Raw genomic sequence first — 14,120 nt, forward strand, 5'->3', positions numbered from 1 at the left:
CTTAATGTCACACAAAAGTAGCAACAAATAGCTCTTCTACAAGCTCACACGATGAACTTGTAGATTATAAAAATATATAAATACATGAATTAATTAATAATAATAATAATAATAATAATAATAATAATAAGGGTAATAATAATAATAATAATGATAATAATAATAAATATAGCTGCAAGCAGCAATAAACGGGTTTGAGGCATGAGAGGCAAAAAGTGATATGCAACAATAGCACAATAAGAGAGAGAGAGAGAGAGAGAGAGAGAGAGAGAGAGAGAGAAGGGGAGATGAGGAGTGAGTGAGGGCAGGTGTGATTATGGATTGAGAGGGAGTGACAGCAGTGAGGTTGGTGGATCCAATCCATGGGAATAGGCCAGGGTTGCATACTAGGATGTCTCTTTTCTACAAGAACATATGTCAGAAAAATGACAAACAAATACTGTAAAAATGCCATTTCATCTTGTCTTTAAAAAGTGAACATGCATTAATTAACAAAGTCATGATTTTTGTTCAGTAAATTATATTTGGACTGGTTAAATTGGGGTTTGAACCAGGGACTTACAGACTGGCAGGTAGACAGTGTACTGACTGAGCCATTGGATAGACAGAATTGGATTTCATGTGTGGTTAGTTATCATACAGCATGACTTGCTTATTATATATATACAAGCTCATAACGCGTCACATTGTAGATCGGCTGTATGTGGATACATAGGTGTTGTATTAATAATTAAATCTGCAAAGTAACAAGTAACTAAAGTTGTCATATGCTGTAATTGTAGTAGAGTAGAAGTAACAAAAATGGAAAGTAAAGTAAAAGTACCTCAAAATTGCATTGTAAGCACTTGTATTGGTACTTGGGTAAATGTACATAGTTACTTTTCAGCACCATTGAGGAACCAATGAATGACAGGCTAGGTATCACCAGGTGCACTGATTGCTAGAGTGCAGAGGGACATGGGTTGATATTAATGGTCTTAACTGAAAATGTATATAAACAATAAAGACCGTAAACGTAAATTGGTTCCAACAGGGGAAACTACTTTTCATCTCGACCCAGCTGAGGTGGTCAAATATGGCACGCAGGGGATCAATCCGGGGTTAAGAACCTCACTCATGGACACCTCAACCTATTGCTTTTAACAGGAATCGAACTCTCAACCTTCGGACCCACAGGCTGAGACACTACCTGTAGTGCATTAGCTTCTTCCAGGCTGAAGTTGTCTGTTGAAGATCATAAACTTTTGCCTTCTGTCATGAACCAAGCCCAAACAAATGTGAGTCTACATGTATGTGTTAGGGGCAGATGAATAATTGTCATAAAACTGCAATATTCATTGGTTAATAAAAGCTTAATGTTTTCATTTATGGAAAATCCGCCACAAACGTTTTGTCGGCATAGGTCCAAAGTACATGTGTAGAACGTTTTGTGCAGATTGCTCAAACATCCCTGGAGTATATTTTTTTCGCTGCTTTTCATATAATTCAAAATGGTGGGAGATCTAAAGGTCAGAGGTCAAAAGTAAGAGTGTGAAAGTTGTTAGGCATGAGGAGACGCATGTGTGTATCGAAGTTTCATGTCTGTAGGTCAAACAGGGCATGAGTTGTACTTGTTCAAAGTTGGCATTTTTCAATTGATTGCTACAGCGCCACCCTTTGGCCAATGGTTTTGAGTTTCGGGCCTTGTCCGAGATGCATAGCCCTCTACCATATTGCCGAGTTTCGTAAAAAGTGACCACACGGTTAGGCCGTGACAGAAAAAACGGCGGAAGAATAATGAAAGCCAACAGTTTCAAAGAGGTTTCGAGCCTTATAGGCCTCGAACCCTCAATAAACTATTGCAATTAAAATACAGAACTAGAGGGTGGTAAAAAATTACCACTTTAATTTAAAAAATATATACTTTTACACACATACATACATACGTACGTACATACATACATACATACGTACGTATTTACATACTTACTTACATACATACATACATACATACATACATACATACATACATACATACATACATACATACATACATACATCAGGGTTTCCGTTAGCCGGTATTTACCCGCCATTGAGTGATACAATATTTAATTGGCCGTTAATTATAAACATCACCGGCACCGTGGCTCTTTTATCATTTAAGCCTATTATTAATGTTATTATTTGGATAAAGTATGACTATTTGGATACAACATTGCATGATTGCAATACGTAGTTTACAACCATTAAACTTATCACAATGATTTAACTCATGACCTGCTGCTGCTGCTGCGCCACACAGTGCCCTGCAGTTACCTGATAGATCAGCCTCTTCGTCGTACGATGGTGTCGCGAGTTGAAAATATCAGATCTACAAGCTCACAATATGTCGCAAGGCGCCACGTTGTGAGCTTGTGTGTCTGCTATTTTTCGATACGCAACAACACCATACCGCGAAGCACAGATCAGGCTTTACACAGCAGTCTGCGTCTCCTCCTAATCAGCTCTGAGTACGGGTGGTTCGGTCAGGTGTGATGATAAACAGAACCGGGGTCCTGAGGTGATCGAATCTGAACCCAGCCGGACCCAATTGGCGATAATAAAACAGGGACCCGAACTCGTATGGGTCACGGATATATATAAACAGGCACGGTGACTGTCTGTCTGAAATGTATAAAGTAGTGAAAGTTGGTGACACATTGCAGGCAAGTGAGGCAAGTGGCCTATCAACCTCCCTTGCGCCATCATTCATGATGACATAATTAACATTAACAAAACAAAACAAAAGCTGTAGGTTTTGCATATTAAGGTTGAAAGCCCAAAACATATATTAATTTGTTTATACGGTGCAACGGTGTCTCACAAGCAGTTCACTCACGTCCACTTCATTCAGTTATTTTTTTTTGGCAAGCAACAGCCCTGCATGATGGAGCAGATATTATTTAGTTATACTATAAAAACAGGAACAGATTGCATCTGTGATAAAGTGGAAAGAAGCGCATTGCTAACATAACAAGGTGTAATTATGAGTTGGGTGCATGTAGCCTATTTGCAAACACACATGTGACGTTAATTATAATATTAAAATATAAAAAAATGCCTAGCGGAAACCCTGACATACATACATACATACATACATACACGCACGCACGCACGCACGCACGCACACACACACACACACACACACACACACACACACACACACACACACACACACACACACACACACACACACACACACACACACACACACACACACACACACACACACACACACTCAGGCAGGCAGGCAGGCAGGCAGGCAGGCACGTACATACATACAGTCCCAATCAGGGGTGCAATGCTCACTGGACGGCCTTGCACGCCGTGCCGGAACCTATTTGACCAGGAGCACACGCAGGCACACGCATAGATTTAAAACTACTTTAAATTCGCACTTCAACAAAGTTTTCAAAGGTTGGCCGACTCACACCTAGCGAATTAACATAGGAATAAGCCTAGATGCATATCAATTGTCCATTGTGTGACTTGCAGTGTAGGTGTTAAGCGACGTGCGCGTCACCTCATTGAAATAGAGTGCAAGAACATACCAAATGAGCATTGCATGCCTGGTCCCAATAGACAGACAAACGTTAGGTTAGGGTTAGGGTTAGTTATAATGGGGCCAGTCGGACCAACGGGACGTCAGGACAATGAGCCATCGGAATAATACATAATGTACAGTATGCATGCGGACGGACGGACGGACGGACGGACGGACGGACGGACGGATGGACGGACGGTGCTACCAGTTCATGCATCTTGCTATCTGAAACCCACACCCTCACCCATCACATCATTCAATACTTATCATCATAATTAGAATGATTGGACTTTGATTTGGTGTGCAGCTCAGGAGAAAAAACAAATGACAAATACAACCTCTGTCTGTCTGTCTGTCTGTCTGTCTGTCTGTCTGTCTGTCTGTCTGCATGCGTGCGTGCGTGCGTGCGTGCGTGCGTGCGTGCGTGCGTGCGTGCGTGCGTGCGTGCGTGCGTGCGTGCGTACGTGGGTGTGTGCACATGTGTGTGTGCATCTCTTTCTCTCTCTCTCTCTCTCTCTCTCTCTGTATTTCTCTCTGTATTTCTCTCTGTCTCTCTCTCTGTCTCTCTCTCTGTCTCTCTCTCTCTCTCTCTCTCTCTCTCTCTCTCTCTGTATTTCTCTCTGTCTCTCTCTCTGTCTCTCTCTTTGTCTCTCTCTCTCTCTCTCTCTCTCTCTCTCTCTCTCTCTCTCTCTCTCTCTCTCTCTCTTTCTGTATTTCTCTCTGTATTTCTCTCTGTCTCTCTCTCTGTCTCTCTCTCTCTCTCTCTCTGTATTTCTCTCTGTCTCTCTCTTTGTCTCTCTCTCTCTCTCTCTCTCTCTCTCTCTCTCTCTCTCTCTCTCTCTCTCTCTCTCTCTCTCTCTCTCTCTCTCTCTGTATTTCTTTCTGTATTTCTGTCTGTATTTCTCTCTGTATTTCTCTCTGTATTTCTCTCTGTATTTCTCTCTGTCTCTCTCTCTCACACACACACACACTCACTCTCTCACACACACACACACACACACACACACACACACACACACACACACACACACACACACACACACACACATACACATGTGCACGCACATGTGCACGCACGCACACACACACACACACACACAGTGTTCGCCACATTGCTTCGTACAAATATGTTTTTGATAGAAGGAAAGCAGCAGCGGTCGACCACAAGCAAGAAGACTCAGCGCGACAAACGCGATGCATCAGGGCATATCCGCCGCCCGGGCCTCATCACCAGCACCATGTGGTCGGGACAACATGAAGGATGCACTCATTACCCGCCGTGAATTGGAATGAGATAAGTAGGCCGCCGCGCGCTCTGGCGAGCTGCCTTTTGAGGGCAAAACCATCAATAATGTGGAGGAATCTTTCGCCCGCAAAAAAAGCAGTGGTGTAAAGTAAGTAAGTAAGTGCATTTACTCAAGTACTGTACTTAAGTACAGTTTTGAGGTACTTTTACTTTATTGGAGTACTTTCCAATTGTCTATGCTTTTACTTCTACTCCACTACATTTCAGAGGCAACTATTGTACTTTTACTCCACTACAATTATTTGAAAACTTGAGTTACTACAGTAGTTACTTTGCAGGTATAAATTATAGATTTTCAAACATGTTAGTACTTTTACTTTTGCTACTTTAAGTAACCTTAATTTTAATACAGTACTTTTGTACTTTTAGTCAAGTATATTTTTAATTCCGGACTTTCACTTGTAACAGAGTATTTCTACATTGCAGTATTGATATATACTGATATTGATATTTTGAACATAAAGGAATTTACGCAACTTCCCACGTTACGAGTCTGATTCATTAATGCTTTTCTGTCAGTTAATTTAGCGCGACAAACGCGATGCATCAGGGCATATCCGCTCGTTCTCAAATCTGCTCCGAGGCTGACTTACATGGGATCAAAGCTTGCGTATGTCATTAGAATGCTTTTTTCGTCGTGCAAAATCTATTAAAATGGTGCCAAACTTCAAATAAAATATGTCTGTGCCCAACATTTGTCAGCACATATATATAGAAAATTAAAAAATATGTCAAATGATGTATTGCTTGTACCCTATGCATAATATAGACATGATGCTTTTTATTTATTTTGTAGGCTATCAGTTGCATTTAAAGATGAATTATTAGGTCCCTCAGTGTGTTTGCCAATGTCGGCCGACGCGGCCAAAGTTTCACGCAATGATGAAAATAGACTATTCTAAAGTTAAACTACTATTAAAGCTGTGTCCAGAATAGATCCATTACCTAATCCGATGTAGGACAGTGACGTAGGCTATTAATCCAAAAGACAAATTTCCCCTCAGTAATCAATAAGCTCTGGTCCATAATCTATCCAATATAGCGTGCCAGTATGTCCTGCTGGATTTCGGCATCATCTTTTTACCTCGGTAAAGGTGGGAAATGTTCAGTAGAAAAGGCTTATATAATATCCTTTTATCGTAGTTGTAGCCTATTATTTGGTGGTGGGATTAAACTTTATAAACTTCTAACACGTGACATGAGAGTTGGCTACTTTATAAACGTTTAATCGTGTGAGGGACTCACTTCCGCTGATCTACAAGTTATCATGCGGTGTGACGCGCCGCGTTATAAGCTTGTAGATCTGTCCCTTTTGGAGAGTCGCGTCGTTTTCCTGTCTGTTTACGGTTGCCTTTTATGGTCCTAAATGGGGCGTGGAGCAATGCAAATGATCTCCCACCTGAACGTGCCTCTGACCTTCAGGCAAAAATGAGGAACAACTGTGATCCGCATATGTGAGGGATTTACACAACCTTTGTTAATTGCACGTCGTTTTTTTAAGCAGTTTGTAGACAATTTAACTAATCATGAACAAACTGTTTGTTTATATTCATACATCATTATTAAATCATGTATAACTATGTTAAAATCATGTGTAAGGTATTAGTAAGTAGTAAATTGTTAACTCATTGACTGCCAGAAATTAATTAATTAATTAATCCGTCTACCGTCCCCTTGACAGCGAAAACGGCAATTTTACTGTACCTTCATGGAATATGCTCCGTGCCCTCCTTCCTCACGGAGCTATGGCCATTTGAATTTGGCTTGTATTTTGAAAAACAGCAGAAAAAGGAGAAAATTTGACTTTTGTGAATCCTTTAACATGAAAGGTGGCAAGCTTTTTTTTTTGCGGTCAGGTGATTTCTGGATGTACTCTTCTTCGGTGGTGCTTGGATCATTCACAGGCTGTTGTAGCAGGCATTGACAAACCATTTCTAAGTTATTATTACATATTAAACATTTAAACATGATCTGCAGATCATTCTTTCCAAATGATCAATTTTACTTTTACGTAATTTGTGAAATGTATACATCCATGTTTGTTCATGTTTAACAGCTTTGTAAAACATTCCTAAAGTTGGCTATCTATATTGGTAGATGTTATTATATGCCCTAATCTAAAGTGAAGAACATTCCTTATTTACGACTGTCTGTTAATGATTTGTAAGACATTCGTAAAGAATACATAAACCATGTGTAGACGCTATTGTGTGCCTTGTTCTGAAGTGAAGACTAATCATGTTTATTTCATGCTTAACTAGAAAAAGTGCTCCTCGGAGCACAGGTCTCCGCCAGGTCAGGTAGGTTATTGTGGCCTCCTGGTGGCGCTATAATAGGCCGATGTGAAAAGGGTGCCATTTGTTCTTAGGCCTTGCACGGCAATCGGACACTGCATTCATGATTTGAGGAATTTTGTTCAAAAAATGTGTTTTGCTAAATTAGACCTGCTGGTGGCGCTATAACAGGCCAATGTTAAAAGGGTGGCATTTGCTCCTCAACATAGTGTGAATGTGCGTGCAAAGTTTGACCGCAATCGGATGCTGCGTTCATGATTTGCGGCATTTTGTTCAAAACAAGCCACTACTTCAAACTTTAGATGTCAATCTTAGCCAATCAGGATGGAATATGAAAAAGCAAACACATCCGTCTTGATCACATGACTATAGAGATCACTTGTACCGATTTGCGTAAAATTTGGATACAATCGGAAGGAGTAATATAAAAACAATTGTTTTACATAAGTCGGCCTCCTGGTGGCACTATAAAAGGCAGATGTGAAAAATGCAGGGCAAGGGTTTTTCTTTGACCTCTACGGAGTGCGCTTACAAAGTTTTTACACCGATCGGTGCAGTTATAGGTAAAAACACGAATTGGCCTGTTATAGCGCCACCATGAGGCTGATTTGAACATTTTGAAGTGGCATTTCTTCCTCTGCATAGTGGAAATACACATGCAAAATTTCAAGGAAATTGCATGCTGTGTTCATGATTTGAGGCATTTTGTTCAAAACTGAGAACTTTGGAAGCCATTTTTAGCCAATCAGGATGGAATATGAAAAATCTTAAAGACTCGTTTTGTTTAATGACTATAGAGATACTGTGTACCGATTTGCAGGATTTTTGGACAAAATCTGTAGGAGTACTGTAAAAAAACATGTTTTGCATAAATTGGCCTCCTGGTGGCGCTATAAAAGGCCCATGTGAAAAATGTGGGGCAGAGGTTCTGTTGTGGCATCCAGGGAGTGTCTGTGCACAGTTTCGCTGCGAGCAAGCCAACGGTGCCGGAGATTAGCTGTACACAGACAGAATGACGGACACACGGACACACGGACGGACGGACGGACGGACGGACGGACGGACGGACGGACGGACGGACGGACGGACGGACAGGGGGCAAAACATACTCTCTCGCCATGCCTTTTGGCCTGGCGGAGACAATAAATGATTTGAGAAGGTTCAAGAGATGAGAACAAGGAGTGAAGCCATGCCATTGTTAGTGTAGGATAAGCCAAAGCTATCTCCTATTGTTTTTTATTTGTGTTATGTTTATTGGGTATTGGGCTATTTTTGTTGTTTTTTCATTGTAATTATTCATATTCAAGTTCATAGTAGATTTAATGGTAGTATATTTTTACCTCGGTAAAGGTGGGCAATGTTCAGTAGAAAAGGCTTATATAATATACGACGTGTTGCATGCTGAAAATGGACGATCCGCTAGCTCGGCTGCAAACTTTTGGGGGAAGGGAAGATAGTTGCGTCTGAGGGCTTTCTTTGAGCGGAGCCTTGGGCAGAGGTGAAGCGCTATCAAAGTAATTGTTCAGACGCAAATTAGCCTATCCAACATGTCGGCAACGGAGGAGTGTTGTCCTCGGTGAGCGGACAGTAGCCCAGTCTAGGTTACTGTAGCCTACTAGAGCCAATTCAATCAAATTAAATCCAATTTGTATTGTAGCCTACTGTAGGCTACAGTTCCAAGTACATCTGTGCATGTCAAAAGTTTGTTAAAACACGTGTAAAGGACATCTTTGTTTTTTTACAACCAAGGTTTATGTTTTAGCTTGTAATAAAAGTAAATAAAAGATGATTGTTAAAAAAAATGCATTTACTGCCTTCTATAGTTTTAGCAATTTTCGTGATCTTTTTTACAGTGGGCGGAGGCATTCGGGCAGGTGGCTAAATATGTATTTTTTACACAATAAAAAAGGTCCCGTGGTCTTTGATGGCCAGATGTGAGTTATTGGGGGCTAGAAGAGCTACTGTAAATAATAAAGAAATCGCCGGTTTATTGTGTAAACAAGAAATAAATGACAAGTCATATTATACCAGTGCTGTGTGTGTGTGTGTGTGTGTGTGTGTGTGTGTGTGTGTGTGTGTGTGTGTGTGTGTGTGTGTGTGTGTGTGTGTGTGTGTGTGTGTGTGTGTGTGTGTGTGTGTGTGTGTGCGTGCGTGCGTGCGTGCGTGCGTGTGTGTGTGTGTGTGAGAGATTGTTTTCATATACCTGATTGCTTGTTTTCGGATTGCTTGTTTCTTGCCAAACCTGGCAACATTGAATATGCGACGCTAAACGCTACTAATGTTTTTTATATAAGTGGTGGCAACATTTTTAGACACCACACGGGTCTTCCCAACAATAGCGAAGATTAAAGTCAGGGTGAACATGGCCAAATAATAACTTAATAGCCAAACTAGGTCTAATGAAGCACTAGCATTTGGGCTAACTCTGTTGCCTGAGGCCAAGTTGCACTGTCTGCAACTGTTGCAGTGTTGAAGGAGGGGAGCGGAGGGCGGTTACTGCGGAGGACGGGCCGTCTCCCCATTGGCTTAAAGGATAGGCAAAACGGGGAAGTGACCCCATTGGCTTTAAAGGAGTGAAGGACAGCCAGGACAGCCAATGATTGAAAACCTGTTGCGAATATGTCGAAGATGATGCAAATTATGTAAGATGACGATTAGTCTGACTGTTTATAGACTCAGGCGCTCTTCGAGCACCTGGTAAAAAATACATATTTAGCCACCTGCCCGAATGCCCCCACCAACTGTAAAAAAAAGATCGCGAAAATTTGCTAAAACTATAGAAAGCAGTAAATGAAAAAAAAAATAACACTCATCTTTTATTTACTTTAATTACAAGCTAAAACATAAACCTTGGTTGTAAAAAAACAAAGTTATCTTTTTACTGTACTATCAGAGCGGTCAGCTTCTACTTCCATGAGTTCTCCTACATATTCGATCCAAATAAACTAATTTTCCCGAGCGGGGCAGGTATTTACACCTCAGACCCCGTGGAGATGCGTCAGTGTTACAGTTAATGGAATCATTTGCATCCTTTGTGCGTAGTCGTATGTGTGGTAAAGTGGTGCTTTGTTTCACTGTGTCAACTCGACCAGTCCTGTTTGAGATGGATTTCCAAACATCAACACGTAGGCAAGTCAGGAAGTGACTCGAATTTTACATGGGAGAGCCCTGTCCCGCCCCGCCCAGCACGGACCTTTACATTGGAAGCCACTGGTCCCGCCCCCCGTTCCACAGACCAATCAGAAGCCGCGACTCCTGGGTACCGGTCCCGCCCATTGAAAATAGCATGATTTCCGGACTGAGAAGCGAAGTGAGAAAACAACAAATCCGCCTTACGGAGCGAATCAGTCTGGATTCCAGGCTATAGGGCATAGCAGTGGTTGCCATTATGTGGTTCCACATATCAAAAGCCCATTCATTTTTACCATAGAGATTTCAGAAAATATTTATATTTATTATTTTAAGCCTGGAACCAAGCCACCCAGGCTCCTGAAATGAATGGGTTTTCTATCTGTGGAACCACAAAATTGCCACCACTGCTTTGCCCTAATACTCATTCTCATTCTGTGTGAAACGTCAGCATTGTTCTTGTCAAGATCCATGGAAGTTGGACAGCTGTCGTTTTTTTCCGCCCCCAAAGTGGAGATAATAGTTGTTCTTTCTGCCTGTCGCTGTTTCCCATCCTCTGCTGTCTGCTTCACTCTGCATCAGTGTTGCCAGATTTTGCGAGAGAAACAAGCGTTCAGGTATACCACTTTAACCCTATATATACACAGTATCTGTTTTCAAAACTATTTTGGAAAAAAGAAAAGAAAAGAAAAAACTTGAAATATGAAATATATTTTAACTACACAATCGTGTCACAAAATATTTTCAGATGGGCATCCGTGGACAAATTCATATTGATTCGGGGGTAGATTACATAGACATGTTTGAGATATATGAACGATAGATTTTAATTGAATAAGGAACAATAATTCAGTGGTGCACCCTTATCCAAAGTGCTTTACAATGTCAAATGCCAATTTGTGAGAATGGCAAATGTCAATTTATCTGACAATAACCTCCCTCAATACACCCCCATACAAATACAAGATTAGTGTTGTTAAAATGTTTCAAAAACAGGTTCCAAACTTACCTCTCTTTTTTGGTACTTTTTTTCTTTTAAATAGCAATAGCAGATCTACAAGCTCACAAAGTGTCGCATGGCGATGCTTTGTGAGCTTGTATTTGGCTATTTTCAAATAGCCATAGCCGAGCAGCTTATTTTGGGCTCGTCTTCACAGACCTGGTTGCTGATTTCTCTCACAAAATTGTGTTTGTTTTCCTGCACGCAGCACTCCCTCCGTAAATATTTCATGGAGCAGTGGGGGTGCATAGCCAATTTGTTTGTGCACTTGTTGTCTCCTGTTGTTATTTAGTTTAGGAAGTGCATCCTGGTGACTGTCTTTATGTTTTACTGGCAGGGTTTAACGCAGGGTTTTATCTCCGATTGTTTGTTTGATTGTTTGTTTTTTTGGCCTGAATTCACCCTGACACCATGCAGGCTCCTTTGATATGCAAATAACTTCACTGGATAGATAGCAGTAAATTTCACTTTTTTCTGGCATGCAATACTTTGTCATTCTCTTGTTTTTTTATGAGATCTTATTAATATGAATGGGACATAGACAGATTTATGCTAAGTAGACGGCAATTACATTTTCATCGTTTGTGTTGGTAAAATTGATCTGCATCTGATTTGCATCAAAGCAGTCTTTGACGACATTATGCAGGAGATTAAAACCACATAAAAAAAAACAGGATAAAATGTCTCCAATTATTGTTGCTGACTTACATTAGAGAACATTAGATTTGTCGCAAATTAGTCTGCATAATTGTTTTCCTAGATGGATTCCCTCTCACGTTAGTTCTTGCAGTGTTTCTCAAAGTGGGGTCCGGGGTTCCAGTGGGTCCTAAGCAGTGGTGGGAAAAGTACTCAAATGTTTTACTTAAGCAAAAGTATCAATACTGCAATGTAGAAATACTCTGCTACAAGTAAAAGTCCGGAATTCAAAATGTACTTGAGTAAAAGTATAAAAGTATTGGCATAAAAATGTGCTTAAAGTACCAAAAGTAAAAGTACTCGTTATGCAGAATGTCCTGTTTCACAGGTTATCAGACGTCTAAAATGTATACAAATCCTTGGAAAATAGCCGATCTAAAAGCGACGCTATGTGAGCTTGTAGAGGCTATTTTCAAATGGCCGAAATGTATTAGGGTTGAAGTTGTTACTGTATGTTTTGTAATAATAATCAAAATCTACAAAATAACTATAACTAGTTTTCAAATAATTGTAGTGGAGTAAAAGTAAAAGTACTAGAAATTGGAAATACTCAAGTAAATTACAAATTCCTCAAAATTGTACTGAAGTAGGCCTACAGTACTTGAGTAAATGAGTTTGTGAAAACGTAATGTAAAATGTAAGTTTTCTGAAAACCGTAATATCTTGTCAAAAGGCCTAATAAGCACCCCAATTTCAAATAATTATACTTTTTTCCGCTCTATTATTTCATGGGCTTTGCAGTGCTACAATTCGGTTGATGCGCATGAACAAGTCCAATGTGTGGGATTAACTGCACTAGAGAACTAAAAACCTTTTGAGTGCACTTTGGGCACTGGTGCAGACGATGCTGTCGGTCTTGCACAGATGGTTAATCACTTCAACCCCATTGTCCCTATTCTGGGGGAAATATTTGCTCAGAAATAGCCGATCTACAAGCTCACAATGTGTCGCAACGCGACACATTGTGAGATCGGCTACTTTTGAGTGATTTGGTGGTAGATGGAAAAAGTACAGTTGTACCCAGTGGTGGAAAAAGTACTCTGATATTTGACTTAAGTAAAAGTATCAATACTGCAAAATAGAAATACTCTGTTACAAGTAAAAGTCCGGAATTCAAAGTTTACTTGAGTAAAAGTACAAATGTATTGGTATCAAAATGTACTTAAAGTACCAAAAGTAAAAGTACTAAAATGTTTGAAAATAGCAGATCTACAAGCTCACAACGCGTCGCGATGCTACGCGTTGTCAGCCTGTAGATCGGCTATTTTCAAATAGCCCATGAATAAATTAAGGCTAAAGTGGTTCATATGTTTTAAAATAGAATCATTGATAATTGCAAAGTAACTAGTAACTAAAGTTTTCAAATAATTGTAGTGGAGTAAAAGTACAATATTTGCCTCTGAGATGTAGTGGAGTAGAAGTAAAAGTACTGAAAATTGGGAATACTCCAGTAAAGTAAATATACCTCAAAATTGTACTTAAGTACAGTACTTGAGTACATGTACTTAGTTACTTTACACCACTGGTTGTACCTCAAGTCCAGTTCTCTAAGAGCACAGGGGTTTTACGTTTTTAAGAATGTATTTTTTTTGTGAGTACATCCTCCATTATTTCACGCCGTCTCCAGGGGGAAACGTTCGCGTCATGCGGTCTTCGACAGTCAAGATGTCTGGAATGCGTCTTCCGAAACTCCTCGCTTGCAGCATGTTCGACGTGGGACTCCACAGAACGCTGAATCCTCCATAACAGGCATTTTCCTTTTGGCAAATGCATTGAGAGACAGATGGTGTATGAGTGTGTGTGTGTGTGTGTGTGTGTGTGTGTGTGTGTGTGTGTGTGTGTGTGTGTGTGTGTGTGTGTGTGTGTGTGTGTGTGTGTGTGTGTGTGTGTGTGTGTGTGTGTGTGTGTGTGTGTGTGTGTGTGTGTTTATGTGTGTGTGCGTGCGTGTGTGTGTGCGTGCGTGCGTGCGTGCGTGCGTGCGTGCGTGCGTGCGTGCGTGCGTGCGTGCGTGCGCGCGTGTGTGTGTGTGTTGTGTCGATACGTGAAGCGCTTGGGATACATGGGAAAAGCGTTATTTAAATGTAATCAATTATGAGATAATGCTCAGATAGTGATAGATAGCATTATGCCAAA

This window comes from Gymnoscopelus braueri, assembly GCF_963280865.1.
Source record: "Gymnoscopelus braueri genome assembly, contig: SUPER_20_unloc_1, whole genome shotgun sequence".
NCBI classification, from domain to species: Eukaryota; Metazoa; Chordata; class Actinopteri; order Myctophiformes; family Myctophidae; genus Gymnoscopelus; species Gymnoscopelus braueri.